General features: G+C 38.3%; 1 protein-coding gene across 2 annotated transcripts in view; it reads right to left on the bottom strand.

Moving 5' to 3' along the window:
- The window catches only part of LOC124167101 (elongation of very long chain fatty acids protein AAEL008004-like), a 102,740-nt gene that overhangs the window by 35,276 nt on the left and 50,067 nt on the right, over positions 1 to 17,397 (bottom strand). Inside the window, exon 2 of one of the 2 annotated variants that reach the window (XM_046544900.1) lies at positions 12,424 to 12,538. The gene's annotated coding sequence lies outside the window, so the exon portion shown is untranslated. The remainder of the gene's footprint in view (positions 1 to 12,423; positions 12,539 to 17,397) is intronic. The other variant, XM_046544894.1, reaches the window with a different exon arrangement.

Here is a 17,397-nt window from a genome sequence, read left to right as displayed (position 1 = left end):
ACTAGAGCTCAAACTTTGTTCAAAGGAAGTCGTAATGCATTTGAGGATTATTGAGAGATGTTTTATCCGTTCATTTTAACCATGTGACCAAGTTTGACCCTTGTTAACGAGCGTGTAAATTCTCTTTTATATTCCCAGCAAAATAAACTAAAATACTATCACTGAAATAGGGAGTTGAGGGAATTTCTAATTTACTGGTGGCGTCGAGTTTTCATACTAATCAATGACCATTAAGAACGGTGAGCCTCAACGTTCGGTAGGTAGAGGCTTGACTGCTCACGGATTCAGGAATCTTCCCCTTGACCCCCATGACGCCCACTCTTAATGGAGACGATGACTCCTCAATATGCAATGCTCTCCAGGGACTCCTTCAGCCAAGAACATCTACTCAAACAAGAGCCAAGAGCCTCTTATTGTGTCCTTTATCTGACCAAAGTACATACTAACTTCCTGTCTTCCTTGCAGGACTTCCCTTCCATTTTTCCCTCTCTTATAATTCTCACGTACTCATATTCCATATCCTTGCCACGATATAAAAGGAACTCAATGCTTGACCATCTTTCCAGATGATTTATTGGTATGCATTTCGTGACTGACAATCTGAGGTAATTTTAGCTATTTTCATTGGGCATTTAGTCTGATAAATTATCACGCAACACCTTATTGGCCATGAGTTCTAGGACACTGGCTTGTATGAGACCCTTCCTGTACCTTATGCAACTAGCGTGCAGGCTCGAATGTATCAAAGTCATTAGATCACTAAGCTACTTGAATCCATCATCTTTGAGCTTTTAGTTGTCTTTTAACTCCCAAAGAAACCCAGTATCGCGCTACATCAATTAAGTGATTTGGTGTAAGGAGGATGAATAAATTTCAGTCTCAAGCAACTGCTCAAAATGAAAAAGCACCGAGGTTGGAAGTCATTCCAGATGGATAAATATCCGTATCACCCAGTACCCTCAATATATTAACCATCCCATGACCAGTAATTATTTGCGTGGCTAAGTGTGGGCAGCATTAAAATAGGGCGCGATATTTCTCCGAAAATGCTACGTCACCGTAAGAATTAGAACCAGAGCCTTGCACCTATCCGCACTCAAGAATGAAGGTGAGAATTGGAAGCTATAATCGCCAAAGATCCAAACAAACCGCAAACCAGCCACAGGTGATATTTTATCGAGGTCGCCCGCTGGATTCACACCAGCGTGAAAAACACCAGTGTGTTTTCACCTCGAAGTTTTGCACAAAGTGCTTTGACCATAGCCACCAAAGTGGTATTTTATTATATTGAGAACTTTTAGAGGATGAAGAGGGAGTTATGAAAATGTAAAACACGCAATGAAGCTTGAATTAACAGTAAGTAATGGAAATAAAACGCAAACTTATTGCCGCAGGAGATAATGGAACTGGGTGCAGCCTTGGGCATAACTTCGAGTGGAATTTCATCTATTAAAAATCGCGACAAATATCTTCATTTCTGACATTCAAAGTAAGTAAACAAAGGTAAACTATGCTAAATAATTGAACTCAAACTTATTTGGAATCCATCGCGTCAGGTACAAATTATAATCATTCCTCTCCGCGTGTAATATGATCAATTTGTTATGGAACGCAGTTTCGTAGAAGCCATTTTCCTGAAATGAACGTAGGGGTTGAAAAGGATTCAAAAGAAGCCACTCGAGAAGCAATGCCGAGTATTTTCCCCGGGGGAAGCCTGCGAAAACAACGGAGGAAGCAACGGTATTCCAATATTTTTCTGGTCCTTTCAAAGAGCTGTCATGCTGCTGGGGTTAAGATGAAAATATTAGGCCTGTGGAAAATAAGTCATCATTGCCTGAGGAGAGAGGAACATCGGATGGATAGTATTTTCGTAACTGGAGTGTGGCATAAAACCTCAAGGATCAAATATGTATAAGACGTATAGTTGGCGGAATAAAGGATCCGAACGAACGCAAAAATCGCTATATATACTACTTAGCAGAATTATTATTACACGTCAGCTTAATTTAAATCACCAACGGTTCCCGAGGACAATTATTCTGAAAACTAGGACAATCACGGTTATAGCGTCGCGCAAATATCTTGTGACTTTAATTTTAAAATATCCTTATGGAAACTAACAGATTTTTAATATGGGCAACTATAATATGCCTTTCTATCTGGTTTTTAGGTGAATAGAAGAGAAAAATAACTGGATATTGGAATAAAAAGATCGGATAACGGAGAAAAAACAGATCAAGCAACTACTTGTTCTGCTTCATGCCTATGCACTTTTCCTTTCGTAGCGATTGAAGATAGATAAAAACATTGAGAGGTTAACTTGATGTTTAGGCAGATTTCCATCTTCCCTTGGGACTAAATCATGAGGAATGCAAAATATTTGCTCTGGATGTAATATTTTAGTGTATGACGTACGGGAAATGTTAAAAAGTTACTATTGGAATGATTAAACTCCAAAATTCTTCACCTCATCCACTCCACTCTCCACTTTGCATCACTTGTCTGGGAATTTACAAGAAGATTCAGCCGAGAAAAGGACCTACTTGTGTCAAAAATGGAATGACCTTCAGCATGTGACGTGTCGTCTAGATCAAAATCTGATTTTTCTCCATTGCTTATTACAATTATCATTCTGTAGAATGGTGACACAGACAGTGGAACACCGTATGCACAGCTTTCAAGTAGCTAAACGTATACAATTCTTTATTTGAACCTGGAAAATCAGTTATTTCAGTGGGCTGCAGGTTATACTCGTCCTGTTTCTCAAATAAATTATCGATCCCTTGTTACATTTTACATTTTCTTTCGCACCTTTTATCAAACCACAGAAATTTTCATTTTCCGAGAAATGTGAATCTCTTACATCAGCTGTTAAAATTTCAGCCAATTGAACTGGACAAGTCCAAACTTGTATTATTATTGAAGAGCGCAGAAAGAGAGGCTAATGAGCCCATTTCCTCTGGAAATTTTTCTGTACTTTGCCGATTCCACTTGGAGACCGTTAACTTTCATTTCAATTATTCTCGATGAATCAATGTCATTTAAGGGGATAAAGTACGTATTCTTAATAATTGAAGTTAACTTGGAACACGTCCGATAAAATTTTGAATACAATCGATCAATATTCAAAACACATTGAGGCCGCTATGATGATGTTTTTCGAATTTCAGCAATCTTGCTAAACGGTACAGCTACCTCAGATCGAAATGGTGAGACGGATTCGGCGAACCAAGTGGCCTGATATATAATAGCGAAGGAAGTCGCCGTAATAATGGATTGGATACAAGAACCGGTTCGAAGATTTTGTTCTGAGTGGCTGAGCTCGAACGTCAGAATGCGAAAATGATGGAGAAGAAGCTATCAAATGAGGAAATTTTGACAGGTAGACGTCTCCTGCGAAGACAAATATCAGACATGGCCCGGGGATGTGAAAAAAGGACGACCTAAATACAGAGGCATCCATTAATTCTGTTGCACGATGATCAACATTTTTTTTGTCCGATTCATAGGTACACAGTTTTGAAACTAATGACTGAAAAAAAATGATTTTAAACGAATATTATTAACCTAGACATCTATCTATGATATTCATCGGACACTTAGTAAAGTAGAGTCAAAAGAAAGCACGTAAACAATGGATTTTTAACATAGGCTTGACCCATTGTACAGATTTTGCTGCCGTCAATATCATAAAGGTCTGGTTACACGATACATTAACACGTACGGGTTAATGTCTAAATGTATGAACGCGAGAATGAACGCCAAAATGCACCACGTAACCACCCAACTTGTGCGAATGCATGAACGGAAAATAGAACCTGTTCTAATTTGGTTCATGCATTCGTACATGTTCCGTTCCGGTCCACCAAAATCATTCACGCAAACGTACATTAACCTGTACGTGTTAATGTACCGTGTAACCAGGCCTTAAGGGAACCCTAGACCTTATGTTTGAGACCTTTTAGAAAGTGAGTGCAACCAAGGCAAGGTATTTTATAAGAATGATTCAATGCAAAATAGGTAGGTGAACTCCTAAACTCATATGTATTGTAAGAAATAAGAATAGCCATGAACTACTGTAAAAAATACTTAGTAAGTTATAACGCAATTTTGTAGAATGAATTTTTAGCTTCTCTATCCACTGCATCTAACCCTCTTTGAGATAGAAATTTAATTATTTTATCAATTAATTTATTTGAAATGACTAAGAAATATTTTGCTGCAGATAACTTGTTCCAAACAATATCTAATAATTGACTTTTGAGTGTTAATTAATTCCTAGTTCCATTATCTTTATAGCACTAAAAAGTCGTTGGCTCGCTATGCTCCTTATGAATCATGCAAACCCTTGATCAACAGGCTACAAAAAACAATTTACTCTACGCTATATGCCTTAGATATGTCGAGCTTTCGTTTAATACCACCAGACACAGAGACGCTGTAACGCCGATATTATCTTTAATACCGAGTAGGATAAACGATTTGGTAGTCGATCTCAACGATCAGGTATCAGGTAGTTTCGCATCCAAAAGCGATATCTGAATCGAATATCGAGTCCTCTCGCTCGATTATAATTCTAACAGCTTTCCTGCGTCCTTGCCGGAGGGAAAAAGAGATTAGGAAACTGGGACTAGAGTCGAAATGAGCATTCTCTTACCTCAATCCTTTCGGATGCTACCTCCCCTCCAACGTAACCCCCTCCGCCAAATCTTTCAGCCCGCCTTCTTCGCGATCCCCAGATGCCCCTTCACACCCATTATATCGGATGCGTGAGGTATATCAGCCATTCTCTTAACGCCATTTCCTTCAGTCGATATACATAGTTTTGATATTTAAAAAATCAACTCCGTCCAATCTAACTCCTTCATCACTGTCTCGCCAAAAAATCTCGAAGATGGAGGCAACAAATTATGTTCATAAAAGTGAAGAACTTGGATGCGAGGCTCAGTAATCTATGCTTAACTTGTGACGCTGAAGGGTAGTGCGATTTAACCCCGACTATAAATCAATCATACCGTACGAATCGTGGTAAAAATATTATTTAGTGTGAAACTTCCTCATTGAATACAATCCGTAGTGCTTGGAATATTTCCTATCTTACAAAGTACTCTTACTAGCAATGAGTATCCGCAAACAAGAGGCTTGAAAAAAACTCGATGTAACTCCGTAAACTGACATTGCTACAATAGTGTTAGAGAATGATCGCAGACTAAAGATATTAATTCCTTTTAAAAACTATTGAAAATAAACTACCGTAGAAATAGATGATTACATTTCTTTCGTATAGATAAATCTATGACCGCGAATAAAGATCATAAAAATGCGTGGGACCTTAATTTTTATTTTCTCGTAGCAACAGAACTTGTAGCACGATATTTTTGATAACAAATTGTATCACAAATCTCCCGTCATTTTCACTCGTTTTTTTCTAGAAAATATACGTTTTCAATGGACGGCTATCAAAATAAATTTTAGTGCTGTCACGAAAAATACATTTGATTGCAATCGGAGTTCAAATAATTGTAGGAAATAATTAGTTGAGTCTATCGTAAGAAGAGTGTAACCGTTGATTTTATTTGCATTCTCTTGGGTGTTTTTCCACGTAACTATTCGCCCTTATATCATATGCTTATTATTTAATAATTATAAGGTAATTCAATTTCACACAGATACCATAACATAAAATTTGTCCCACGGGTAGCAAAAACTTCCACATTCGTTACCCCACGTTTTGAAAGCCATAACCGGGTGAAATTGCTTTGGCCATCAGTACGCTCAATTGTTTCGCTTACCTACGCAAAGAAAATTTTCTCCGCAACACTTGATTGCTATAAAACCGCAAAATTGGCAGGAATTCCCCAATTACCCTTTCACTCGCATATCGATTGCAATATTGAAATTTTCGCTTATGACCTCCTTCTGAGGCCGAAATCAATGGAGCACTTCATTGCATTCTGGAGCATAACCATCGGTCGTCAACACTCTCGCGTATGCAAACCACTGCATTTCAATTTTTTTCCTAGTTTTCCAGGCCTTCGAAAGAGGGGAAATGCAGAATAATGACGGACAAGGTAGTCCGCCCCTCCTCACGGCGGCTACTCGGCTCTGCACGACTGGACCCGTCCGCAATAATGAGCTCGGTCTCCCGCAGAGAGTTCAGAAGTTTTCATTAAATACTTGGACCAACACGACGGTACCCCGCACCCGCTTTCGACATAATCGTTTTTTTCGCGACTTTGATTAAATGAAACCGCACTCTCTGTTTTTTTTTAGTTTATATGAAATATTTTCGATTCAGATGTCATTTAGGGTCCAATATTGATACATCAATATAAAATTAGTGCATGTAAACATTTAGTTGGCTTCGAGATAAATTTCATCACAACTAAAGTATGCCATATTACGCTGCGTTTTATATTCATTCACATTCGCTGCCACTTATTTTTTTTATATTTTTCTACTCAAATGAATGCACTGTGCGTATATCTAAGAAATTGATAAGGAAGCATTCTTCCTGTATTCCATTGTGAAAATGTAAATGGGCTCCTAAATTATCAGTACTAAAGTATAATTATAGTTGCTGTTACTGTAAAAAATCCATCAGCCATTTGATAACACAAGGTATTGTTCAATTAGACATGACATATTTATCGAGTAGTTTTATTTGATTAAGACTCGGCGCGGAACGTTAGCTTGAGTCAAATTTTTTCTTAACAATTTTCGCCCTCCAATTGCTCTTGCAGGTGGTTATCTAATAATCACCGATGACTATTCCACGTGTCTATTCCTAAAATAAAATTTATAAATGATATCTTCGGGGATGGTTTCCCATCCTTAAGAGCATATTATCAGGAATTGTCGAGCACTAAAACTTGCAATGAAATTTTTCCAATGCTCTTATAATAGATTATCAGGTATATTACAGCTTCATTGGCATCAATATCTCAGCAGCTTAATATATTATGTACTGTGAAAAAATCTGATAAACTTTTTTGGGTTCCAGTAATCCACCAGTGATCACAACGAGATAAATGAGGAATTCCTCAACTTCGTAATTGAACTGTGAATATAGAGTCCATAAGAAGTTCAACTTTACCAAGTCCAAGGTTGTAAAAACTTAGACCATTCAAATCCCGTTTTTTAGTGGAGATCATAGATAATTTATAAACTCAATCTTGCAACATTCCGACAAATATTCTGGAATTGCCTTCGGTGTGGGATGAGGTCGCGGTGGATGGATTTCTTTAGAACAGCACCGTAATTATCACTATAACGGCATGAAAAAAATTATCCAAAATATATCAACATGTCATGACAAACGCTGATTCATGCCACAAGCACTCGCCCGTGATCGCCCGCACAAATAGCGCTGACGTATGCGATTACGCAAGGATGAAATTCAAAATGATCTTCAATTCCAGCGTGTTTTCAACGACTATAAAGGAGAAATTGAAAAAGGAGAGGCCTGAGGATGACGCAGTGCGTCGAAACCGCGGTCGTGATTGAATAAATATTTATGTGGAAAAACAAAGTTCAATTTTCTTTCATTACGAGTAAATTACACAAAGTGAAGCCTCCAACCATCAACTTCAAGTTATCATACTTTCGATTTCGGTATCTAGTTATCATTTTTCATTCAAAAATAAAAAACAATTTGTAACGAGACCTGGAATGCAACACAAAGGAAAATTTTCTGTACGAATTTCGATGTAAAACCAGCATTAATTTATGAGCCACCAACGAATTTACGCATGTATATTGTATAACCGAATAACCGAACATGAATAACCGAGTATATTACATGAGTATACATTTTACGTATAAATATTATCACCTCCCGAGACTTTGGCAACTCCAAACTCGATCCCTGGAGAAAATAAAATTAGCAAAATATTTTCCTTCTTTTTCCTGAAAATTTTCTTTGCAATTCCTTTTTCAACCTCTTCCATCCCAAAATATAAAATTCCATCATTCCAGGGTAGGGCCCATTTAAACTGCAAGACGAAGAAGTACGACTGTTTTTGGACCAATTAGACTGTCTCCACGTCCACCGCCCATTCCTACCCCTCTCTCCCCTTCTCCCTCCCCTCCAACCCATCCCGCCTGCTTTCCCACGTAAGAGCCCCCCCCCCCCCCTCCGAGACCCACTTTCGCCCTGTGACCACACTCACTACCAATTGACCCCCTCATCCTCCCCTCTCTCCCCCACTCCTCTCTCCATACGGTTTCCCAAAGTTCCCCACCCCAACCGCCCACACCACGAGCCGAAATGCTTCCCGTCCCACCTCCAAGTTCCCAACGCTCACACCGCCCTCATCCTTTGCTTGCGAGGAATTACGCGTGGAGGAAAAAAAACGACTCGTTCCAAGTGTCAAGGTGCTCCACCGTCGAGCCCCCTTTCGGCGTTCGGCGCGAGTTTCCACGAATGCGCCGGCTCTGCTACTTCGCGCGGCCCCAAATTTTTCGCCTCGGCGGCCAATCTGTGAATGGCATATGAACTACAGCGCAGAAACGCACCCCCTTATCTCGCGTCTGGAGAATGCGCCTTTCCAAACGTGCATGCAACGACGGCATGATTTCAAGCATACGCCTTTTATGCAACTACTGGAAACGACTCATTTTCGAATTATTTTTAACTTTTATGCGTTAATAAAAAAAAAAACTTTGGCGGCAATATAGCTTAAAATGGCCATTGTAATAAAATATATAGTACCTACTATACTTCGAAGAACTAATTTTTTCCAAATTTACAAAAATAATTTTATTCGACAATTATCTACTAGATAAATTGTTGCTTACTATGAATCACGATTCCTCCGCAGGAAATTCATAAACTCAAAATAATTCCTCCCTTCTTCGTCCACTTTTAATCCTTCCGATTTCTTGATATTAATTTCATATCCTGCTCTTTCCATTTCCTTCATTATCGCCCTTTAAAGTCCTTGCCTTGATCACAAACTTCCAACTGCAACCATTCATTTCAAACTACTATAAGTTTACCGTCTTCTTTGCTATGGCTCATTTCTTTCGAGGTCACTTCCTTGTCGGTGTTCTTCATTTCCTTATTTGTCCGTCACATCTTCCTTCAATTTTCTTCTGATCCACATGTTGAGTGACTGGAAGCTAATGTTATCCTAATATCCTAATAAGTACTACAATCTCTGCCATAAATTACTCGCCCGTACGAAGCTCAGTCACCATGAGTACGACGAATTCTACTACCCTCAACACATCTTAATTTGTCCGAGCGGAAGTTTGGAACCACCAAAATTATAACACAATAATGACACCCAATGTATTTACCTTTAGCTTCTATCAGTTCCATATACTAAAACAGTGATCTACTGTAATAAAAACACTCAAAATTATCCGCCAATTGATTTAGAAAACGACGGGAGCCTCTACTAAGAATTATATGTTCGGCAGGCCACAAGACGTTGTAGAGATAATTCTTCATAAAATAATCGAACTTTATGGACCAGATAAACTGGATTTTTTCGAAAAACACTTAACTCCCTCAGGGAAGGTAAGGGACTCTCCCTTTTCTTCGCTGTCTATCGGCAGACACCTCTCCATCAGCTAAAAAAGATCCGAATGGACGAAAAGAGTCGCCCACGGTTTAAAGGGCGCTCAGTTTTATTGCCGCTGCGAAGTCGAATATGAAAAATACTGGAGTTGCGAACCTAAATCTGCGCGCGGGCTTTCGCGACTTTACTCACACTAAGCGGGATTTCCAATTTCCCAGGAATTGGATGGAGTAAACGAGATCACTCATTATATTTTCAATGGCTCCCACGATTTCTCAATTTCACTCAGGGAAAAAAACAGTGCTGAATTTCACATGACCCATTAATTTATGGTTACTTAAGAACGCACATTTACAAAATTTGAGACTTATCTTAAATTTAGTACCTTTATTTTTAATACGTGAAAAATGCTTTAACAAATGCAAGACTCTATGTCTCATGAAGCTATACAATACAGGCTACCTGCAAGATAAAAATGTTGGCGGTGAATGTCAAAAGTAATTAGAAACGCTTACTTGGAGTTTACAAATTTATTTCGCCGGTTGATTATGTATTTATTTACATATTTGGTGAAAAATGAGCACTTCCGTCCCAATTAACGAATTTCAACTTTCACCCTGCAGGAGTGAAATAGTTATCAAACCGTATTTCAGGAGCATGTTCCAAAATATGTTTCAACTGAACGTTAGTACAGCGAGAAATGAAGCGGTGAGCAATATATCCCAGATTTCGCTGAATTTGGAAAGGAAAAGCTCACTCTTGACCCATCTGGGTTTGGAATGCAATTTCAATGCACCCTTGTCATAAAAAAAACACACTGACACGTATGTTAAAGAAAAACGACGACGAAGAGAGCCGAGGAGTATTATCTCATACTTTCGCATCACAGGCGAGAAAGAGAGATCCTTTTAGACTTTCCAAGAGTGAGTAACTCTCCGAAGGTGAACCACTATCCCGTTTGTGTTTTAAAACTCTCCCTTCCCCATCTCCCTTGTTTTCACTCCGATTCACTGCGTCACGACAGCTATCTTGAAACATGCCTGCGTTGAGTCCGAACTGATGAGTCCATATTTAAGGCACCCCTTTTGTTAGTCAAAGCTTTCACAGACTTAAACGATCAATTTTTGAAAAATAAAAAGGGACAGAGCAATAAGATTAATTAACACACCTACGGATGAAATTTTCCATTAGACATAGGGGTTTAACCCATTATAACCCAATGTTGCTTCCAAGCTACATCAAAAATGTATAAATTTTCTTCTCTCTTTAGGAAATATCTAAACTAAATATTATTTTGTGGCGTAAATGTTAATGAAAAAATATTTAGCTGCCACGATAATTATGATTGAGTACAATATTTTCGAATTTTCAAAATGAAAAACCTTGAAATTAGATTTCTCTCATAATCAGCTCTGGGTTAGAAAGGGTTAAGTATACCGGGACTAGCGACGGTGATAAGTTTACGGAGTCAACCGCCATCCACAAATTGTGCAAACAATCCACAGAGCTCATTGAGGCAAATGTTTTATTCTCTGTGGATTTTTCGTACTATTAAAGGTGTCGACCAAAAATACGATTAGGATCTCTAAATTCTCAGTCAGGGGTTATCATGCAACACTGCTGAGCTATTATCTTCGTTTAGTTTCAACAGAGGATTCATTCGAACGATTTTCGCGAGTAAAATGAATTTTTTTAAAACAAGTTTCATCCTTCAGTGAACACATGTTTAAATTTGTTTGTGTGGCTGCTAAAAAAGGCACAAGTATAACTTGGGATTATATTATCGCCATTGTTTTAGTTAAATGCTTTTGAAATCAAGCAGGATTTATCTCTGAAGGATGAGTGTTGATGAGGACGAAGGATTATTCAATACTTTCCGAAAATTTCCGGTACACTCCGATCCGGATCCGAATGACAAGAAAATATCGAAGGCAGTGCCTGATCAGAGAGTGGTCATGTCTTTCGGCCAAGGGCAGGAGTGATTGCTGGACAATGTTTTAAAAATTTCCTTCAGGATGTAACATCAAGTTCAGAGCCAATGCAACGTTAAGATACGTGGGAAAATAAATTTCTCCGCCTATTTAAGGTCAACAATTTTGAAATCAAAAATCCTAATAATAAACGTACGTAGAAACCTACACCTATGAGCCACCTTAATGGCAGTCATGACACACCTCGCAATATGCCGTCTTTTCATTGCAGAAAAGTTTTAGTTATAAGTTTCTTTAAACTCGATGAAGATATGCATGGAAAATGCTGGGGAATTCTTTACCAAAGGTAAATTACAGCATTAGTAAACGTATTATTGCGGTAAGATGCCTAAAAATACATTTCATCATCACAAATCCATTAATATTCAAAGAAAATACGAGCCGTTCCCTGTGTATTGGTGAATTAACATTAGCGAATTAAGTACTTATTGATAAATAAAGCTTTTGGCGACTACGGCCGTAAAACTCTTGCGCCATCAATGGCTAAAAACTCAATTCCTAAACAAGGAGGCCTAGATTTGGGATAAAAATGTTCTGATGGCAATTAAAACGTTTTGCTTCGACACCGAGATGGTTTTTTGTGACTTCTTCAGCACACCTATTAATAAACCTGCAATACACGATTAAAATTAGCGCATGGGAGTGCCATGAGAATAACCCGAGAAAGGTTGTTTCACGCAATATACTTGGAACACATAGCGAAATACCTAATCGTGCGGACATTATACAATTTCCAGTTCCAGAATAGCCGTTTTAAAAAATCAGCTTCAATGTCACGCAATATGACTAAAAACCCGTGTTACGTTGAGCTTGGATCATATTCAGCTTATAATGACCTTTTCGAAATCTTGCTCATAATTCCAGGGCAATTAGGGTGAAGACGATTGAAAGGATTTCATCAGTACCTACCAGCTCCTTTCTATTATGGCGTTATAAACTTCAGGTTCCCCACTGGGTAGCTGATTGTGATCTCCTGTTTTCCTGCTCCCACTGCTTTCCCCTGCTGAGCTGCTGTAGAGCCTGTGAAATACAGGAAAAATTAAAAATAATCATTTCCCAAGTTGACTATGCTTAATACTAATAGGAATTAAAGCATTAAACTGAGCAGATACCTGTAAAATATTGAGCGCATCATAAATATTCAAACCAACGTACGATCCCGTCCAACCTTAACTTGTCCTTCACATAAGTAATGATTTAAAAACACATAAACCTTGTTTATTAATACGATATTTTGATCAATGTTACTAAAAAAGAAAATTAGATAAAGGAACTCATTAGTAATGAGTACTTAAGAGGTTTAATATAAAAATTGTTGTTGTATCATAAAAAGTTAGATTGAGAAACGGGGCTTCAAAATGAGGGCTACTAAAATATTCATAAGAGTGACGTTAAGCTAAATTCCCCTGTAAAATGGGGTAATTTTTATTCTTTGATTTTTTCGCGCTTTTGACATCAGTATGAGGCAGCAGGATACACGGCCACAATGGTAGATTTTGAATGCTACAGAGAGAATAAATGGGACAACACTCAAAAGAATATTTCGTTGATGTCAAGACCCAGCAAGAGCTAGCATTTATTCTATTTAGTCTAAAGAATTTTTCTGATAAATTTGTATATATAGTTTAGAATCTAAATACTTTTTTCAGAATAAAATCCACTGATAAAAATAATATCAAACACCCAATTGAGATTGAAAGGAAAAACAGCAAAAGGAAGTGCAGAAAGAAGCTACGATACAAGGTTGTGGACAGAATACTAGTACCAATCAAGGTCCAGATCGACATAATCATCTGCATACCAACTTTACCGGAAATAGAGAACATGGATATTAAATATAGTCCGGTTTTGCAAGAGAAAAAACTCAGCACCACCTTCCAGGGACTACGCTCATGTCATTAAAATGACCTTGCACAGGCATGCGCAGAATTTTCAAGTAACAATAGAAACAATTAAATGGATATTAAATCCAATAATAAGTTATACTTTATTCCCTTCCTATCTTGTGATTTACCACAGACCGTATCTCTACGTGGTTACCAGGTTACGTAAAAACTATCCGCATGGTTTCATACTACCAATTGATCTCCAAACTTAATCTCAATCTAACCAGTTAAAGATTTTTCCACATTAAAAATAAATACATCAATACGAAATCCAGGGTTAGATATGCAATAACTTATTATTATTTTCATATAAATGTTATACACAGACACAAACTTGATTTTATACGCGTCCAAAATGAATTTGGGAAAAATATAGTGGCGGAACTTTCAACAACTTACTGTTGAGCACTAAATTTGTAAGTCAATTAATATTAAGAAAAATATTCGACTTCAAATAACTGCAACATTTCCAAAATGTATCATGAAATGAATATGTTGTATTGCGCTTTATGATTTTCCGTTAAATTTTAAAGGCATTATGAGGGATAATTAATTTGTTATTTAATTTAATATAATTTATTATAATTTAAATTATTCATTGTTTTTCAATTCAACGTGTGCGGAATTACCTCCTCTTTGCCTGAATATTTGAGGTTTTACTTATTTCTCAATGCCATCTCATATTAGCACTATTTCAGTTAGGTATTTATTTCTTATTGACATTTTTATTTCCATGTCTCAATATTTGTATTCCAGTAGTGTGAAATTACTAAATTTTTAGCTATAAAATAATATTTAAATCTACTTTTTTGCGGTAAAACTCATTAGTAGTTTTCTCCTCTTGGTCTGAATATTTGAAATTTTCCTTCCCTCTCAAAAATCTCATTTCAACATTAATTTGAGTTAAGTATTTTTTTCTCATTGAATATTTCAAAATTCAATGATAAGAAATATTTCTTCATTTTAATATTTTTATTCAAATGGAGCGAAAATACTGAATTGATAGCTATAATCTTAAATGGTACGGTATTTGGAGGAGGCGACCGACAGCTTAGGTCATTTGCGCCATGAGGGAAGGGTAGTTAAGGAAGGGTGGAGAGAAATCCGGCGTCGGCATTAGCCTGCTCTCAACGAATGGCGCCAAGGGGGCCACGGCTTAACGTCCCATCCGACGGACGGACTGTTGCGCTTGAAATTCCTCCACACAATATAAAAGGGTAATGATGAATCTGTACGGATAACGGATATTGATTACTTATGCTATTGTAATTGGAGGAGGCGACCGACAGCTGAGGTCCTTTGCGTCGTGAGGGAAGTGTAGGTAAGGAAGGGTTGAGAGAAACCCGGTGCGGCATGAGCCTGCTCTTAAGGAAAGACGCCAAGGGGACCACGGCTTAACGTCCCATCCGACGGACGGAGTGTTGCGCTTGAAATGTCCTCCACACAACATTCAAGCAGGGATCGGGCAGCCTCTGAAAATTCTCTGCCACCGCCGGGATTTGAACCCGAGCCCACGGGGTGGGAAGCCAACACACTAGCCACCACACCAACCCGATATCCAATCTTAAATCTAAAACGGGGTTACTCATTTAACAGAAACATAATGAAGATATACTTTTGTATGTTCCACAGGAGTTTCAATAACTGACCCAAGTTTCTACGGTACACTATGTCGTTATCAAGGTGAATATTCACCTTGATAATGACATAGTGTACTGTCGAAACCTGGGTCGGTAATTAAAACTCCTGTGGAACATACAAAAGTGTATCTTCATTATGTTTCCTGTCACCAAGTTCCACCAAGTATCGCCTTCCAGCCTTAAGTTGATCATTTAACGGAGTTAAGGGAACTTGCTCCAGAACTGGCGTGCGGAGCAGTGGTAGCACGGCGGAAGTCTTCGACATTGCAAGAGGACGAAGGACAACGAGTGAATGAATTAAGAGGAATTTCCGCCGCGATAGCGAGACGCCAATTAATCGGGACTTGTTCCGCAGCTTTGAGACGCTTCCATCGTCGCGCATAAACATAACCAGCTCCAGCGATGGTCCTCGTGAGTAGACATCCTTGGTCGGACGATCAGGGTCGCTGCCTATGCGATGTCCTTACCCCACGCCCCATGCACTTATGTTCCACAGTTCCATATCGATCTGTACGTAAAATTTCAGAACTTTTAGGGCACTGTAGCGAGTAATACGATTGGCTGCATGCTATTGCGCCCAAGATTCAAGTCCGGGTGAAGCCAATTAACTCACTCTCCATAAATTCATCGCTCGACAGGCCTTCGTGCAAAAAAATCTGAGTTTCATCTAGGAAATAGAACTGGCACCTTCACTAACAATACTTGATATCTACTCGTAAAAGGGTTAATTTAATAATACTTTGACCATAGTTTCTTGGATATTCCAATTTTACGTATACCACTACTTTTTTACAAAGCGCGACCCGGGTTTAGATGAGTAATCTATACTCTAACCTATTAAAACTAAGCTTTAGAATGGAATAGCGAATGAAAGACACAGCGATAACCCTTTCGAACATCCTCGACATTGAACTGAAAAACGCAAAAGTAGAAAATTAATACGCAACAATTAACTGAATTTCATCAATGTGGATCCAAAAATAAGAATATTCAAACGCAAATGTTGACGACCAAAAGGTGCAAGATAGGCCATTGATGCATTACTTTTTGAAACACGCTGATTCAATGCATATTAAAATAAAAACATTGGAAAATTTTCTTCACGAATAGAACGCTATATTTAGGAGTTATAAAAATGATGTTTACCGTCCTTATAACTTCGAAATCTCACTCACAATATCATAAAACACAAAAGCTCACTATTTGCGCGATGACCCGGCTATAAATTTAAATTAACCTTAAAATAAATTGAAAATAATTAAGAGAATCCGTCTGTTTGTTAAACGAAGTATCTTCCAGATTTTGAATTTCAACTTACATACTTATATTTTCTACCCCCTTCACAGTCTTAGCTTAGTAAAATCAATTTTGAGATTAATTTAGTCAATTTGATGCATAACATTTTGATTTGGCATTCCCAATCGTCGCACTAGTACCACGAAACCAGTGGCGAAGCGAGAGGGGGGGTTTGGGGGATAAACCCCTCCCCCCCCCCCCAGAGCTCAGAGAAATTTTTAAGTTTAATCCATTTTACATATTTGGATCAGTATTACTTATAGAATAGTGTTCGGATTAATCAAATATCCCTCAGGAAGCCGTAAAACTCGCCATTTTGAACCATTATCCTTAAAAAAATTCTGGAGGAGGGCCCCCACAACTCCCACTTACCCTGGCGTGTATGCAATACCCCCACACCCGTAAGTATTAGTTGCGCCTAAAACCCCCCCTAGCCTTAATTCCTGGCTGCGGCCCTGCACGAAACCACCTATGATCCACACCATTTGGTAAGAGAAGAGAGGATCAGTGTAATTACATTTAATGAGGGTGATTCCAGAGTTAGGTCCACGAATTTTCACGATCGTGTCGATAACTCCGCCACGTATAAGAGAGGATCGTGGGGTTGAGCGTAGGCGATAAAAGGTTTGACCTACCGTGAGCCCCACCAAGGCAGCACAAGAAATGGGATCTGGGGCGTACACTACGCGTAGGAACGGGCTGGAAGTCTGATATGCCCTTATATTGAACTGCAAGGACAAAGCATCAGCCGCGGTTTAATTACCACGAGACTAACAGGCGAAAATAATTGAGATAGAGAATACTCACTCGCCGAGGAGCACGGAGAAATATAAAAAGTTCATCACCCCAAAACCTCATACAATGTATACCCGCTTATATTTATGACTGCCAATATACTTCACATCAAGAATTTCCCTAAGATAAGCAATTATTGTTGAATTTATTGTAAAAATTGTAAGTATAGTGTAATTAAAACATCAACATCCGGGAATTATTTAACTTTGATGGAATAAATGCCTAAATTAGACCATAAATGACCTCCAAGAAATTCGATAAT

This window comes from Ischnura elegans, chromosome 1, assembly GCF_921293095.1.
Source record: "Ischnura elegans chromosome 1, ioIscEleg1.1, whole genome shotgun sequence".
Classification (NCBI taxonomy): Eukaryota; Metazoa; Arthropoda; class Insecta; order Odonata; family Coenagrionidae; genus Ischnura; species Ischnura elegans.
The sequence above is the reverse complement of the archived record's forward strand: the minus strand, read 5'-3'. Positions and strand labels throughout refer to the sequence as shown.